This window comes from Canis lupus, chromosome 5 (assembly GCF_011100685.1).
Source record: "Canis lupus familiaris isolate Mischka breed German Shepherd chromosome 5, alternate assembly UU_Cfam_GSD_1.0, whole genome shotgun sequence".
Taxonomy (NCBI): domain Eukaryota; kingdom Metazoa; phylum Chordata; class Mammalia; order Carnivora; family Canidae; genus Canis; species Canis lupus.
Genome location: NC_049226.1, coordinates 17,117,119 through 17,133,344, shown reverse-complemented (window position 1 = coordinate 17,133,344; position 16,226 = coordinate 17,117,119). Strand labels below are relative to the sequence as shown.

The window sequence follows — 16,226 nt, the reverse complement described above, 5'->3', positions numbered from 1 at the left end:
TAATTCCATGATTGTATCATGCTCCCAGTGTCTGGGGAAAACCAGCTCGCAGGCCCGCTGACTCCATTTAAAAGGATGATGTATGTGGGAACGATTTTTAGCTGGATATCCAACTCAATCCTAAAGCAATTAGAAGAAGGTGTGTTTATTGAGAGAGCCGGGGGCATCCCTTTCAGAGCAGACTTTGGGACGCTGGTTGAATGTTAGAGATACGGGTGGTAGGTGGGAACCCTATCTTAAGAGCAGGGCAAGAGTGTAGGACAACAGGCCCTCCTGGCAGAGCCATCACTCTCTGAGGAGGCTGGGGACAGAAAGAAGAAAGAAGCAGCAAGGCCTCCTTGCCCCTCCCCTTCCCCACCTCCCATTGCTACAGGGCTGGATTCCTCTAGTGGCCAGAAATATTTAATCGAATACTTTTGTTTGGATCTTGCCTCCCTGGTAACCTGAAGATGTTACCATGGCAATCCCTGAGTAATACATCTCGATTATTTATGGTCTTGAAAATAGGGTGAGGAACCACTCCAGGCCCCACAGAAACAGAAGGAAGGTAGAGGCCTCACTTCCTCCTCTCACTGTTCCCAGCAGCCCCAGAAGAAAGGGAGAAAGAAGATGCCAGTTTGGTTAGCTAGTAATAGTTCAAGGCCATTCGGCATGGAAAATCTCCCATTTCCATTCCCCCTTCGTGCCCCTTGAAGCTTCCCTGTTCCCCAGCCCTTCCATCCAGGGATCCCCACAGTTCTCCCAGACCATGCCCCAAATCCCAGGAAATAGTAGGCCAGGGATGGACGGGGGGCAGTCGAGAGTATCTAGTGACTTGGGCCCCCCATCCCCTTCTAGTGTGAGCTGGGCTGAAATCCCACCCACACCACTATTACTACATCTGTGATCTCAGACACGTGACCTGGCCTTCCGAAGCCTCCATATCCTCAAGTGTAGAATGAGGATAAGAACAGGTCTTATTTCAGAGTGCTTATCAGGCTTAAAGGAAATATGCATATAAAGCTGTTGGTATGAGACCTGGCACATAGCAATTGCTCAATAAACCATAACTGTTCGGGCAGCCCGGGTGGCTCAGTGGTTTAGTGCCGCCTTCAGCCCAGGGCCTGATCCTGGAGACCCAGTATCAAGTCCCACATTGGGCTCCCTGCATGGAGCCTGCTTCTCCCTCTGCCTGTGTCTCTGCCTCTCTCTCTCTCTCTGTGTCTCTCATAGAAAGAAAGAAAGAAAGAAAGAAAGAAAGAAAGAAAGAAAGAAGGAAGGAAGGAAGGAAGGAGGAAGAAGGAAGGAGAAGGAAGGTGAAGGTACGCGAAGCGGGAGAAAAAAGCCATACCCGAAACCCTCCGCACTCCCTCCCTTCCCTCCCTCCCGAGAAGAATAAAAGAAAGAAAGAAAGAAAGAAAAGAAAAGAAAAGAAAGAACCCCAGTAGCCAAATGACACCTGGAACCCCTCAGTCCAATTCAGTACCATACCATCACCCTGTTCCTTCATGAGCCCTGTACTGGGTTGAAAAGTATCCCCTTCAAAATCCATGCCCACTGTGTGAATATGGCCTTACTTGGAAATAGGATCTTTGCAATTACAATGACATCTTACTTGGTGAGACAGTGTAGACCAAGGTAGCCCCAGGCTTTCCTGCCCTCAGTCATAGGTTCCTTGACTCGGCTTGGCTTCTGGGCTGTCAGAGGGCATCCTTTTTGCCTGTGCTGGCCTGGCCCTTATTTATGATAAATCTTTAGTACCCAGCAACGCCTGGCACATGCTAGGTGTGAAATATATTTTGAATGAATGAGTGACACTTAGGAGTTCATCATACTAGAATCATGGATTCATGGTATGAGAAACAGAACTCAGAGTATACACAGTCAGGATGGAAAAAGAGCATCTCTCCTCATGTATGCTGACACTTCTGTACACTTAGGGTGTTGTGAGACTGGAAAGTTGTATGTTTTAGACTAAGACTGAACTACCCTCTATTAGAGTAGAGGATGGTGCTCGTGTGTGTGTGTGTGTGTGTGTGTGTGTGTGTGTGTGATGTGTCTGCAGGAGTGAGTAGGGGGAGATTAGGGGTAGAAGACTATTGAAGAAGACCACATCACAGGACACCTGGGTAGCTCAGTGGTTGAGCATCTGCCTTCAGCTCAGGGTGTAACCCCAGGGTCCTGGGATCGAGTCCCGCATCGGGCTCCCTGCATGGAGCCTGCTTCTCTCTCTGCCTGTGTCTCTGCCTCTCTCTGTGTGTGTCTCTCATGAATAAATAAATAAATAAATAAAATCTTTAAAATAAAAAAAAAGAAGAAAACTACATCCCTGACGGCAGTGGTAGTAGTGTGGTGGCCAAAGTGAGTGAGTGTGTGTGTGTGTGTGTGTACATGCGTATGTGCATGTGTGTGCATGTGTCTGTGCCTGTGTGTGTGTTGGGGAAGGACTGGAGGGAGCATCACACTGTTCACTCTGAAGCCCCTTCCTTCACAGAAGGTACCTGAATAGGTCACAGAGATATGGAGGCCTGAGCAGAGCAGATAAGAAGGGTCTGGAAGATCTAGACCAGTGGCCCCAATCTGTGGTCCTCAGACTCCTACAGGTTCCCACAGGGAGTAATGGGTGCTCGGGAGCTGTTTTTAATATTTCTGTATGCCTAGCAGAAATGACACACTTACCAGAGATAAGGATGCACAGACTGCTAACTGAGACATCATTTCTTTGCTTTTGGCTGGAATTATATCAACTCAGTGTGATAACACTACTAATCTCACGCTGATCTGAACCTCTGATTGGCAGTCATACATGGCTTTGATTAATAAAAAATGGGAAAACAAATTATTACTTGATAAATGCAGTTTGTTTGGTAGACAAAAATCTCTAAAATACAGGGTGCTTGGTGCAGAGGGAGGGAGCGATTACGTGACCATTGAGAATGCAGACTCTGGAGCCAGACACTCAGATTCAAATCCTGGCTGCACAGTAAGTAGAACCCATCTCTTAAATTTCTAAGCCTCAGTTTCTTTACCCACAAAATGGGAGTCATAACAGTATCCATCTCAGAGTTCTGATGAGGATTAAATGAGATCCTGTAGAGACAGTACTTAGCTCACTGTCGAGCACGTAAGAAGCATGCATCATACACCAGCTCTCATCATCATATTCGCTATTACTGCTCTTACTACAAGTGTTCTTAGGATAGGACGTTAGGGGGTTAGGATAGGACGTTAGGGGGTTAGGATAAAAAATCTGGGAAACCTTAGGCTAGTTCATTCCTGAGGTTTGAGATAATAGCCATCACCACTGCTCTCACGATGAAAACTAGGGGCAATTGACCCTCCACCCATAGGTCAAAACTCACCCAAGGGGTAGCAAGTCCTTGGTCCTTGGGCCCACAAGTCCTTGGGCTTTATTCCACCGAGAGGAAACCAGATTGGTCACATGAGGCCAGAAATTAGGAAGGGTGGATTCCAGGCCAGGTGACTGGATGTTAGAGGTAATGTGTTGTTTTCTACTGCTGCGTAACAAATTGCCACAAATGTAGCAGCTTTAAAACATCACTTATTTACTATTTCTCAGTCTGTAGGTCAGAAGTCTGGGTGGGCTCAATCGAGTTCTCTGGTCAGGTCTCACAAAGCTAAAACCAAAGTGTGGGTCAACTTGGTCCCTTACCTGGAGGCTCTGGGGAAGAATCCACTTTGGGTTGTCGGCCAAATTCAGTTCCTGTGGCTGTAGGACTGAGGTCCCCATCCCTTCCCTTGCTGACTGTCAGCTGGGGAACACCCTCTGCTCCCACAGGCTGCCCACATGCCTCAGCCTGGGTGCTGCTCCATCTTCAAGGCAGCAGGACTCACTCAATCCCTCTCATGCTTCCCTTTTAAAAGCCCTTCTTTTAAAGGGCTCCTTTGATTAGGTTAGTCCACCCTGATAATCTCCCTATCTCAAGGTCAACTGTGTCATAATATAATCCCAGGAGTGATGTCATCCTCGCAAGGAAGGGTGAGGATCATTGGGGTCATTCTTAGGATTCTGCCTACTGCATGGAGGATGTTAGGGGGTTAGGATAGGATATTAGGGGGTTAGGATAGGATGTTAGGGGGTTAGGATAGGACGGTAGGGGGTTAGGATAGGATGTTAGGGGGGTAGGATAGGACATTAGGGGGTTACGTTTAGGATTTGGACATGAGGGCTCTGTAGGGCCCTGTTAACCCCCTGGGGATGGTGTGTTTCCTTCAATTCAAGGAGGGGAAAGTCATTATGAAGGGCTATTGCTAATGCAGGTCAATACACTCCATCCCTGGTTTCCCCCAGGGGAGACTGGAGAGTGGGGCTGATCTGGGTGTTTGTCACCCAGAACTGTGTGCCCGGGGAGGCAGATGCTCATTTGGCTCCTGGTTGCATTCCCTTTCCCTGGTTTTCCCATTCCTCCTTCCCAGTGCAGGCTAAGCCACCTTGTGAGTGCCCTTCCCATCTGGAGGAGGAAAGCCTTTTGTTAGTTAGCCATCTTCTTCCTCTCCTGTGCTGGCTTCCATTCAGGACCTCGTGACTCCTCTGTGGCCATGGCTGGAGCTCCGACTTGGGGTTCTCTCCTGTCTCCTAGGCTGTGGAGTAAGCTCACCTCACGTTAAACCTCACTCATCCAAGACCCCCGTCTCTTGACAGCCGATATTCCTCTAAGGCATTTGTTCCCAATGCACCCTGCCATCATCCTGCCTGCCTCCTGTGTACCAAGCCACATCTTGCATGCCCCAGGACCAGCCCCTTCAGGTCAACCTCCCATTTGGGCCCCTTCTGGAACACATTTCTGACCCCCCATGGTCCCCCAGGCTGGCTGCCCTCTGTATTGTCAGCGTCATGCTACATGGCTCCCAGTCATCTCTGCAGGCCTACCTCCCTGCTTCCACACTTGTCACATGGGGGCAGGGACAAGACATGATAAGCAGTCCCCGGTTCTGGCTATGTATCAGAGCCACCTGCGGAATTGGTAGAAGCACAGATTTCTGGGTCCCTCACTGGGAGGAGTGATTTGAGACCCTGCTGGCTCCAAGCTCTACTAGCAGGGAGGCAAGTCTGGGTGGCCAGCCAACCGGGGAGCCCTGGTCCTTCCAGATCTCACCTCCTATGTTCTGAAAACCTCCAGGCCACGAACGAGCCAGACAACTCGTGTCCCCCCGCCCCCACCTGAGGCCCCTCAGCTGGACACAAACACCTCTTGAGGAAGAGGCAGGGGCCTTTGCCACCAAGCTCTCTAAAGCATTTTAAGTCATTTCCAATGTCTGTTCCATCTCAGCAACGAGCCTGCCTGAGTGTAATGGCATCCTCCTTGTTCTCTGGGATAAAGGAAAGTGTCCTTTCTGTCATGCCACCTCAACAGGGAGGGGCAGGGGACCATTCCACCAGAGCGGTCCACCAGGACCTGGCCCCTTCCCGCTCCGGGGTTGCCGGGAAGCGGCTTCCAGCCAAGGTGCTCTGAGCAGCCGATTGTCTCGTTTGCCTGGTTGTTATGGAGAGATCCGACACACAGGCAATCAAACCCCTTAGCTCACCTGCCAGAGGAAGAGAGCGAGCGACAAGTGTAATAGTGGGGAGAGAACAGATATTCCATGTCACTCGGCTCACATTATCCCCCATAATGAGCTCTGCCCGACAGCTGCTCACACGGCTCACGCAGGTACCGCAGTGCAGGGAGCCCAGAGGAGGCGTCTCCACTGCTGCAAGTCTGGGGCCGCGCCAGCCTCCTTCCTGGCCCCAGCCTCCCTCTTGCTGAACAGGCCCAGAAACCAAGCCAGCCACGACGTTGGAGGTTTGGCTCCCCGTGGGAATGGACAGAGCTACAAGAGCCTTATGTCCTCGCATCCCTGCTTCTCGGTGGAAACTGAGTCAATCCACCAGTCCCATAGGAGCTCTAAAGGATCTGGCTCAACTCCTGTGTGTGTGTGTGTAGAGAGAGAGGAGAGAGAGAGAGAGAGAGGCTGAACTTTGCTGCCCATGTCCAGGAGATAGAGCTCATGCATCACACAGTGCCTGATGAACAATGCACATTCCAGGAGGGCCAGGCTGTCAGGGAGAGCCAAGACCTGGGTGGAGGCCACAGGGAGGACAGGGGAGCCACACCTGGCTCCAGAGGAGACACCAGACCCTGCTACAGGTATCAAGGTGGTGTCTGAAGTACGGCAGGGGAGTCACTCTCCACGGGACAGCTGGTGCCCGCTCTGGCTTGCGGGAGGGTCAGCCGGGTCACAACATCATGTCCCTTCCATGAGCTCCTGTCCCACTTCGGAGAAGCAAGGTTGGGGCTGGGAGGGGGCAGGGCTGGCAAGCCAGACTTGGAAACAGGTCTGTAAGTTCTTAGAGATGTGGAGGTTTCCTAAAGCCTCATAGGTGGGATCAGGAGAGGTGGGTCCCAGTCCCAGCTGCCTTCTAACTGGCCTTCTGGCCACTCAGCCTCCATGCCCAGCTCTTGCCAGCTGCCATTTCCAAGGCCCTGGGTGTTGGGCTGCTCTTTGAACTGGGAGGGGGATCAAGGGCACAGCCTTGTCTTCTCTGGGGCTAGGTTCTAGCCCAGCCAAGGCTGAGGAAGGAGGCAGGGAGAGGCAGGGGAAGCTTCCTTCTTTCACTAATACAATGTTGATTCGCCCAGTGGCTCTGACAGCGAGCTTAGTGTCCCCTGGAAAAGAAGCTCTCTCCCCAGCTCCCACATGGGATTTCCCCTGGAGCCTGCGGGTGGCAAAATAAAACAAAACTATCAATTCTTTAATTGTATTCTTTTTCTTCCCCAGAGCACCATAAACCCATTCTTGGCTAACTCCTGGACCTGCCGTTCCCCTCCCACTCTCCGCTGTGGCAGGCAGCCTGAGAGACTCAGATGAGGGAAAGCTCTGGAGAGCTCGGGAAGGGTCAGGAGCCCAGAGAAGAAGACAGGCCCACCCCTCCCGCTGCCGCTGCCCAGGCTGCAGATCTGTCTGCCCCTACCTCCTCACCGGCTTCTCTCCTGCCCCAGCCCGCGGTGGGGCTCCTCAGGCCACTGGGCCCAGTGATTCCGAGCCCCAGTCTGCTGGGCCTGTCCAGCTGGACGCTGCAGGATGCAGGAAGGGGAGGGAGAGGGAAAGAAATAACCTAGGGAGAGAAAGAAGCAAGGCCTAGGAAGAAATCTCAGTGGTTTCTGAGCATTAAATGAGTTGGTGTTTAAATGAGATGCAAATGACATGCAAATGAGCCTCTAGTACTTTTGAAAAGAAGCACCAGCGTTTTAGCTTAGAGAATAGCTGTTAATCTCTCTGCAGCCAGAGACATCAGAGTGAGTGACCTCTCCTCCAGGACTCTCCACCGCATTTAGGAGTTGCCTGAGCAACCCAAAGCCAGGCCCCTGCCCCCCTAGGGCCATCCGGGAACCACCTGCCCCTGTGCTCCAGACTCCCCAGGTTCCCCAAGGAGCATCTGCCAACAACTTTTCTTTCTTTGATCCCCCACAAGTGAAAAGGGTGAGGGGCAAAAGCACACTCCTAGATCTAGAAGTCACAGCACCACACAACTCCAGTGCAGGGACAGTCATAGGCTCTGACCAAGGCCCCACAGCAGTTTTCCGTGCTGTGACCTAGCACTCGGGTCTCTGAGACCCACCCCACTCCTGCTCTAGGTCACCATCTCACCGTGACCTCCCTGCCCCTCTGTCCTGTGAGATGGGCAACTGCACATACGAAACAGGGCCAGACAGCATCCAAAGGAGATATCACTTGGGTCTCGCATCTGGAACTTCGGCGCAAGATTTCTGTCCACATCTGGGGCCCAGAGGAAGCAGGCCGACACAAGGGTAGCTCTCCCCACAGACTCCACACAGTTCCTAAGCACCTCAGAGCCCCCACGGACACCCCACCAGTAATGCCCCCTGCTTTCCCCATTCCTTTCCAACTCAGACCTTGCCCAGACATTCCTGGAACTGGGTCTTCACGCCCCTTCCCCAGGACCCTCTAGGTCTGAGGCTGGAGTCTGGGAAAGCCAAAAGAGGAAAGTGATCAAATGGTAGAGCAGAGAGAGAAAGGCAGAGAAGAGTGTCGCTTGCTGGCGCTTGGGGCAAACTGAATCAGCCTTTCCCAGATCTCTTAGGGACTTGAGATGCCAGAAGAGACCTCCAGAGGGCAAAGGGGAGCTGGCTGAGCCTGCAGAAGACCAGTAGTCTGGGAGAGAGGTAAGTAGGGGAAGGGGAAGTTGGGCCACTTGATGGAAGAGACTAGCACAGACTACATACAGCCTGTTCCTCTGGAGGGGCTCCCCAGGCCGTGAAACGCTGGGCTTCCAGAGGAAGAGTTAACCCCCCACTCGTGTCTCCTTTGGCAGGCTTTGGCACCCCTCTTCCCTCCCTCAGCTCTCCTGCTAGCCCTCCTGTGCAGTCAGCGCCAACCCCAGGATGCAGGCCCCCCAGGTGAGCACAGGCCAGAGATGAGGCTGGGGATAACGAGGCATCGGGCCCTGACATTCGTGCACTCAGAGCTCTCTCTGACAGGGACCCCTTTAGCTCAGAGCTGGGCCCCTGGTGTGCCTGGTAAATGCCTGATAAATGAGTATGAGAATTGATTGGCTTATTAATTATTGCTGAAGACCTTCCAGCTAGCAAATTCTTGCCCCCTTCCTGGGCCCTGTAGTCACCCCACAGAGCCACTCTTCCCACCCAGTCTGCACATCCAAGTAGCAGGATCAAATTCTAGATCCAGGGATGCCTGGGTGGCTCAGTGGTTTAGCGCTGCCTTCAGCCCAGGGCTTGATCATGGAATCCAGGTATCGAGTCCCACGTCGGGTTCCCTGCATGGAGCCTGCTTCTCTCTCTCTCTCTGCCTATGTATCTGCCTCTGTGTGTGTGTGTGTCTCTCATAAATAAATAAATAAAATCTTTTTTAAAAAAAATTCTAGATCCATAGCTAGCGAGAGGAGGTGCACGGGCTCTAATGATGGGCACATTTTCTGAATGATGAACCTCAATCCTGACCTCCGAGCAGGCTCTAAAAATGCAGGCGTCAGATGCCACCTTCCCGATCATCCAGGCACCTGATTCTGTGGCCAGAGTCTCACCTACTCCTTTAGAGTCTCCCCTTGGGACAGAATACAAATGACAAGCTGCAAATTCCATTTCTCTCATCTTCAGATTCAGGCCGAGAACCTGAACCCCAGATGACAAGGCCCATGGCAGAGTCTTCTTACTAAGGACATCAGCTCTCCAGCAGAGGGAGGTGATTATCCCCACCCAGGAGGGCCAGGCAGAGGGGAGAAGGTGGGGCTTCCGGGAAGATGAAAGGGATAATGGCTAGAATTTTCCATGTGCTCCTATCCCCCCACATACACCCCGAGCTTCGCTTTGCTTCTGTTCTTCCTCAGACTTCTGTCAGCACTGGGAAGAACAGAAGCCTCTTTGTGGGCAGCCACTGGCCCAGGGTCCAGGTAGATTGTTATCATCCAAACTGGGGATCTTTCAAGAGTGAAAGGGAGTGGAATTAATTGACCAGGACAGCAGGTGCAAACCTGAACCGTCCTGAGCAAATGGGGATGATGGTCATCCCCACCACGGCTACTCCATGGCCCGGCTCTCTCACAGATCATCTGAATTATCTGAGTGTCAACAGTGATGGCCACTGTGGCCTCATCTGATGGCTTCATCCATAGGGGTGTGGAGATCAGATAGTCACATGAGACTGGGGACCCTGCCTAGCAAAATAGATGTTGGAGGAGGGAAGACAGAGAACCGGGCCGCTGTCTGGCACACAGTTGATATTTTCCACTCATTAATTTGGTAGGCATTTACAAGGCTACAGTGTGCCCAGCAGAATCCTGGGTACTGGAGAAGCGTCGGCAGTTAACACGGACAGTGACCCTGTCCTCCTGGAGCTTACTGATCACTGTAACTATTAAACATCGGTTATAAGATCAAATCAGGTTCTAAACAAGGAAACGCTGGTGTCCTGGGATCAGTCAGAAAATACAAGGCCACACCTTGTCTAAGGGAAGTCCTGACTGGTTCTACTTTTTTTTTTTTTTAAGATTTTATTTATTGATTCATGAGAGACACAGAGAGAGGCAGAGACACAAGCAGAGGGAGAAGCAGGCTCCCTGGGGGGAATCCCTTTGTGGAACTGGATCCCAGGACCCCAGGATCCCAGCCTGAGCCAAAGGCAGACGCTCACCTACTGAGCCACCCAGGTGTCCCAACTGGTTCTATTTTTATTCAAATCAGTTCAGTATGGAAGATCAGCACTTGGTATGTGACTTTGAGCAATTTATTTAACCTCTCTGAACCATGATATCCTCCTTGAGAAAAGGGGGATGGATGATACCTACTTTATGGAGTTAATGTGAAAATACTTTAGAAGAATAAAGTAGTAAAAGAGTACAAGCATTTGACTCAGTGTTCCTGAGTTTGAATTTTGATTCTTCCAATTACTATGTGACATGAGGCAAAGCACCTAACTTCTCTGTACCTCACTTTCCTCCTCTGTTTCCCATGACTGTCATGAGGATAAAACGTGTTAATAAGCATAATGCACTTAGACCAGTGTCTACGATACAGTAGGTACTCTGTGAATTTTTTTTTTGTAAAGATTTTACTTATTTATTCATGCGAGACAGAGAGAGAGAGAGAGAGAGAGAGAGAGGCAGAGACACAGGCAGAGGGAGAAGCAGGCCTCCATGCAGGGACTCAAACCCAGGTTTCCAGGATCATGCCCTGGGCCGAAGTTGGCGCTAAACCACTGAGCCACCTGGGCTGCCCTACTCTGTGAATTTTTAAAAGGTAAGAGAGCCACCTATGATCTCTGCTAGCTTGAAAAAACTGAAATGTTACTGAATTAAGCTGATCTCGTGGGCTCTTACCTGTAAATGATCCAAGCCATGGGCTCCCCTCCACATGGCCCCCAGTTGGCCTGTGCATCATGGGCCAGAGACCGGGGGTCAGCAGACAGACTGTGAACTAAGAGGAGGAACCAGGGCAGGAGCTGACCTGGGAACCCAGGATCCTGAATCCAATCCAAACCCCAGGCCTACCTACCCTTCACTCTCCACTTACCCACCTGGGGAGTTGAAAAACCAGACAGATTCTCCTCTCAAATGGGCTTAGGCACTGTCCTTTCGGGGACAGTTTCTCAAGGTCATTGCAAGCAGGGGATCCGATGGCTCCACTCTGCAGCCTTCCTCTCCAGAAGAGACGCAACAAGTCCCGAACTCCAGCTTCGAGAATTCAAGATGTATTCGGTTGACTTATAGTCAACACCCCCCACCACCACCACCACCCACCGCAGCCCTGCATCCCCTGGGGCTGGGAGGCAGCCTCCGTGCAGCAATGCTGTCAGGAGAGCCCATCTAGCCCCGGCTTGACATTTCAGCAGCCCGAGACCCGGAGATAAAAGTTGTCACTGAACAAAGTTCATTTCCCCCTCCCTTTCCTTTCTGGAGGCTCGATAGACATCAGTGTGGGCGCCAAGATGGTCCTCTCTACCTTGCTGCCGCCAAGATTCCTGCTTTTGGGGGGAGGAAACCTTCACAATTGATGATTACAAAGAAGCAGTTTATCACCTGTGCTTTTATGATTGCAGCGACTAAGGGGAAAAAGATGTCCTTTCAGATAAGCATTTGAAGGAGGGGGAGAAAGATTTTCAAAGCCTCCTTTGTTCTCCTCAAGAACCGTGCCATGGAGCTCTGGCAGGCAGCCCGGGAGAAAGGAAAATTTTAAAAACACAATCTGAGCTGGCTTCCAAGCCACTGCACCATCCCTGTCATCAATTAGGGCTGTTACTTAACAAGGAGTTTGGACCATTGTCTCATCCAGCGCGCTCTCCCTAATTGAATGTGGACTTGTGATGAATTCTCTGGAAAAGCTCCGTGCAAGGAGGTTGCCACCTCGGCCCCCTGACACTCGAGGCCAGCTCTAGCGGGGGCTGGCGTGGGCCTCTGGGGCCTGGTGCTGGCAGGGAGATAAGAGAGGGACCTTTCTGAGGCCCCTCGGTGCAGGCAGGGAGCACAGACCTGTAACTCAGAGGAGGGCAGCCTTCCAGTTCAGGCTGGGAACTCAATTTGGGAGCCAGGGAGAAGATGGGAGGTGGAGTCCGTGCCCCCAATGACCTCAGCCCTGCCCGGCAAAGCCCCCTCCCCCAGGTTGTGAAGATGACCCTCACCAGGACACAGAGAACTTCTGGGGCCTCAGTCCACAAACAAGTGGGTTGAGCTGCTACCAACTTAATAAATATTATGTTCAAGAAGCCTATACACTGTCAGTCACAGCCCTGCCACTGCCAACAACCAAGAAATGACCACTTGCCTTAGCAAACTAAAGTTCTGCTCCTCCACGGTGTACAATGGAGAGAACCCTTGGGGATGAAGGAAGCTGGATCTCATGGTGCCCTGGATCACCTAGACCTTTGGGAATGATAAAGTCCTGGTGTTCAGGATGCTCCCCACTCTATCTTGCAATCCCAAGTGGAGGCATGAACATTTTCTTTGCTCTCTACAGTATAGCTAAGATCAAGCTGAAATGGTTAAATAAAACTTTAATCAAAAGCTCCGGAGAAACAAAAGGGAAAAAAAAAAAAACAGAAGAATACAAAACCAAATCATCTGGTTCATGTTCAGTTTGGAGGTTTCATAGGGTTTCTCACCTCCAGGATGGACTCCTGGCTTGGACCCTCGCTGGAGGCCATCTTTCCCCTGCACATCCAGGATCCTGGAGGCGCATATCCAAGTAAGTGGGATAGGATTTACCCTCCAACCTATCTGGGACCTGCCTTCTGAGTTCTATCCCAGAACCCATCTCTTGCCTGGACAATTAAGGCAGGGACCATCCAGCAAATATCTCCAGGAGGGAGCACATCTACCCACCTGACCTTGCAAGCCTCAGTAGCCTGAGCATATAGGAATGCAGCCCCATGACCTCACACAGGGTCAAGAAACATATATTTAACACAAAGGATTAAGACTCAGTCTTCAGTGTGGTTTCCTACCCATCATCACTCCTGTTCTCTACGGCAATAAAGCCCACCCTGCTTGGCTGGAGTCCTAATGTTCCTGGCTAGCTCTCGCCAACCCCCTGCCCCATGCAGGGGTCTGGAAGCACTTCTCTAGGACTCATTATCTGCTGGCAGAGTCCCGACACTAACCAGATGAACCATCCGTATCTACAACCCCTACCTGATTTCCTGTACTAACAACTCCTGACCCCCCCTACTGCTGTTCCCCACCCCAGCTCAGTGTAGCCGTTGACACCAACCCAAGTAAAGCCTAGGGTCATCCTGAGTCTTCTTAGACTCTATGAATGGAGTATCTAGTGGCCTTCACCAGCAGCCAGCCACACTTCTGAGTGAGTGATAATCAAGAGGTAACCAAACAGTAAGCTCTTCATTCTCCAGAATTTTCCTCCAGAAGAACATCTTACAAATTTCTATCAAAGAAGAAGAGGCCCCCAAGAGGTCTGGAAGTGAACAGAACTGTTCTACATGAAGCAAAGTTTAGGATGTGTTTGATACTCTGAAGAGGGAAGAGGAAAAAAAGGAAACAAGAGAAAGAGCTGGCCAGATCGCCACAAGTTCTGTCTCACCTACTGCCCTCTCTTCAAATCTTGCCTCCCCTAATCTTCAACAAGGCTACAAAACTCAGCAAATTCTGGAAGGGACTAAAAGGCATACAGAACCGAATGAGGGAGAAAATACAGATATGCCCTAGGGAGTGGAGCATCAGACACAGGAAAAAAAATAAGCAAAAACTCAAGAAATCCCAAGTTCATGTCACAGAATTGAAATTCCAGTCAAATTTAATGGATTTCTAAATGTCAAGAGGTCTCAGCTCAGATGTTACGGTGTAATTATCACAGCCACCATTTTCCTGAGCACCTACTCTATGGCAAGTTTTTGCGTGCTTTTTTCAATCCTCATAATAACCCTGTGAGGTATTATACCCATCTGAATGATGAGGAAACAGAGGTTCAGGGTGGTTAAGTAACTTCCCCCAAATCACTCAACTACTGCATGGCCGAGCCAAGATTGCTACCCTGGCCAATGGAATCCAAAAACCACGTTCTCCTCTATGATATGTTAGACTCTGGAGATCTTCCACGTTCATCTTGGTCTCCTCCCATCTGCTCCTGACAACCCAGTAGGGAGCCGTAGTGAAATCAACTCTGTCAGGCAACCGGCAGTCACTCAACAAACATTTCACAAAATCTTACCATTTGCCAGGAATTATGCAAGAGATGGAGGACACAAATACAACACAAACAATGGCCCAGGGCTGGGTGTCCTGGCAGACAAGCATCCACAGAGCTTTGGGATGGCATAAGGTTCTGTCTTGGGGCAAATAGCAGAGAACAGGGCATTTGGAATACAGGGAGCTTCTTTGGCCAAAATGGACCACACACAGTCTCCTGATGCCAAACAGCTGAGCCAAGAGACCCTCTAAGGAATGACTTCTTTTTTCTTTTTCCTTTTAATATTTTATTTATTTATTCATGAAAGACACACAGAGAGAGACATAGAGACACAGGCAGAGGGAGAAGCAGGCTCCCTTCAGGGAACCCGACGTGGGACTTGTTCCTAGGACCCCAGGATCGTGCCCTGAGCCAAAGACAGATGCTCAACCACTGAGCCACCCAGGCGCTCCATGACTTTTCTTTTTTCCACTTTACCCCTTTGCCAACAAGGAGAGAAGAGAAAGTGTAGGTTCAACCCTACATGGAAGGAAAGGAAAGATGAAGCTCACATTTTCTGAGTATCTCCCATGTGCCAGGCACCCCCTCCGACCTCACAGCAGCATTTTGCTGAAGGAGACGCAGACTGGCTCCGTAATTTAACCTGGGTCATTCGGTTGGGAAAGGCAGAGCTGGGTTGTAGCCCAGTCCTGCCTACCCCAAAGCCCATGAATAATCCTTCCACCACACAATGCCTCGGCACCTCCGGGCAGAAGCTGCTGGACATCCACCTGAATCGAATGGTTGATGAAAATGTGGCCCAGCAGGTAGCACATGTTACAAGGAATCATGCCAAACCCACCGCTGCTGGGACCCTCCCCAAGTCAGAGGATAGGAAATAATGAAGTGTGTGAGGCCTGGGGTTGCACGCCTGTCCATGCTCTTTGGCCTCCTCTGCTTCAGAAGGCCATCCCCCAGGCTCTGTTGACTGCCCTCATCCCCACCTCCCCTTCCCACCGAGGAAATCTAAGCACCAGCCTCAGGAAAATGTCAGCCAGGCCTGGCCAAGCATATGCCTGTGTCATTGGCACCCGCAGGGAGCTCCAATAGTCGGAAGGTGGAGGGACCCGGTGCCAGGGGCGGGGCAGATGGCATCACGACAGCCTCGTCACTGCTCTGAGAACCCTCAGACCCACTCTTGGCTAACTCTCTGAAACAAGGGCTGCCCACGAGCCTCATCCCCCATGCTCATGGCAACCCACCCAGCCTGCAATGCCATGCCAACCCATGAGCTGCCAGAAACACTACCACAGTTCGATTCCCTCTGCCACCTGCCTGTTGTCACTCTTCATTGAGCATCGTCGGCCTTCCACGGGGCTGCGCTCCCAGGCTCCAGGCTTCCAATCTGCTCTCTGGGAGGCTGACAGAGGATGAGCAGGGTTGGGGGAGGCCTCCCTTCCTCACTCCCACCAGCTCCTTGCCCAGGGCCTGGATGTTGGAACAAGTGCTAGGAACCCAGATGGCAATTGCTGCCATCTAATTATGCGTGCATATGATATTAGCCAAAAGCATTTGACTATCTCCTGCGGTCTCCGGCAGATCAAATGGAGAGGCGCACAGGTTCGAGGATTACTCCGGCAGGGTAATGGCTGACAAGACTGCCTGCTGCCACCTACACAGCCACCGGCAGGCTGTCTTCCCCTCATCAGAACCCTTACTCCTCACCCGAAGGAAAAGGAAGAACTGGGCGCTCAGGCCTCCTGGGACCAACATGGGTTGGAATCCCTCATGGCTCATGGCTCCTGGCCTTTCTCTGACCTGTCCTACTAGTCACCATATTGAAGAGAGCTTGCACTTCACCGGGGCAGGAGCAGGGGATGCGTGTTTTCTAAGAATGGCATTTATGTGCTCGGGGTGACCCTCATCTTCATCTAAGACTACCATCTCTATCTGCCAGTTGAGAACCCCTGGTCCAGAATGAATCTTCAACCAACGTGACACTCACTTGCAGTTAATGGGAAAGAATCCATGTCTTTGCCCAGCCCTGGGACAGACACCCTTGCCCAAACATTGGGGCAAAGACACCCTCAGTTT

General features: G+C 51.2%; 1 long non-coding RNA gene across 1 annotated transcript in view; it reads right to left on the bottom strand.

Moving 5' to 3' along the window:
• LOC111095823 overlaps positions 1 to 11,461 on the bottom strand; it is a 184,113-nt gene extending 172,652 nt beyond the window's left edge. Inside the window, exon 1 of the long non-coding RNA XR_005359244.1 lies at positions 11,032 to 11,461. This is a non-coding gene — a long non-coding RNA (uncharacterized LOC111095823). The remainder of the gene's footprint in view (positions 1 to 11,031) is intronic.
• Between the last annotated feature and the right edge of the window lie 4,765 nt (positions 11,462 to 16,226).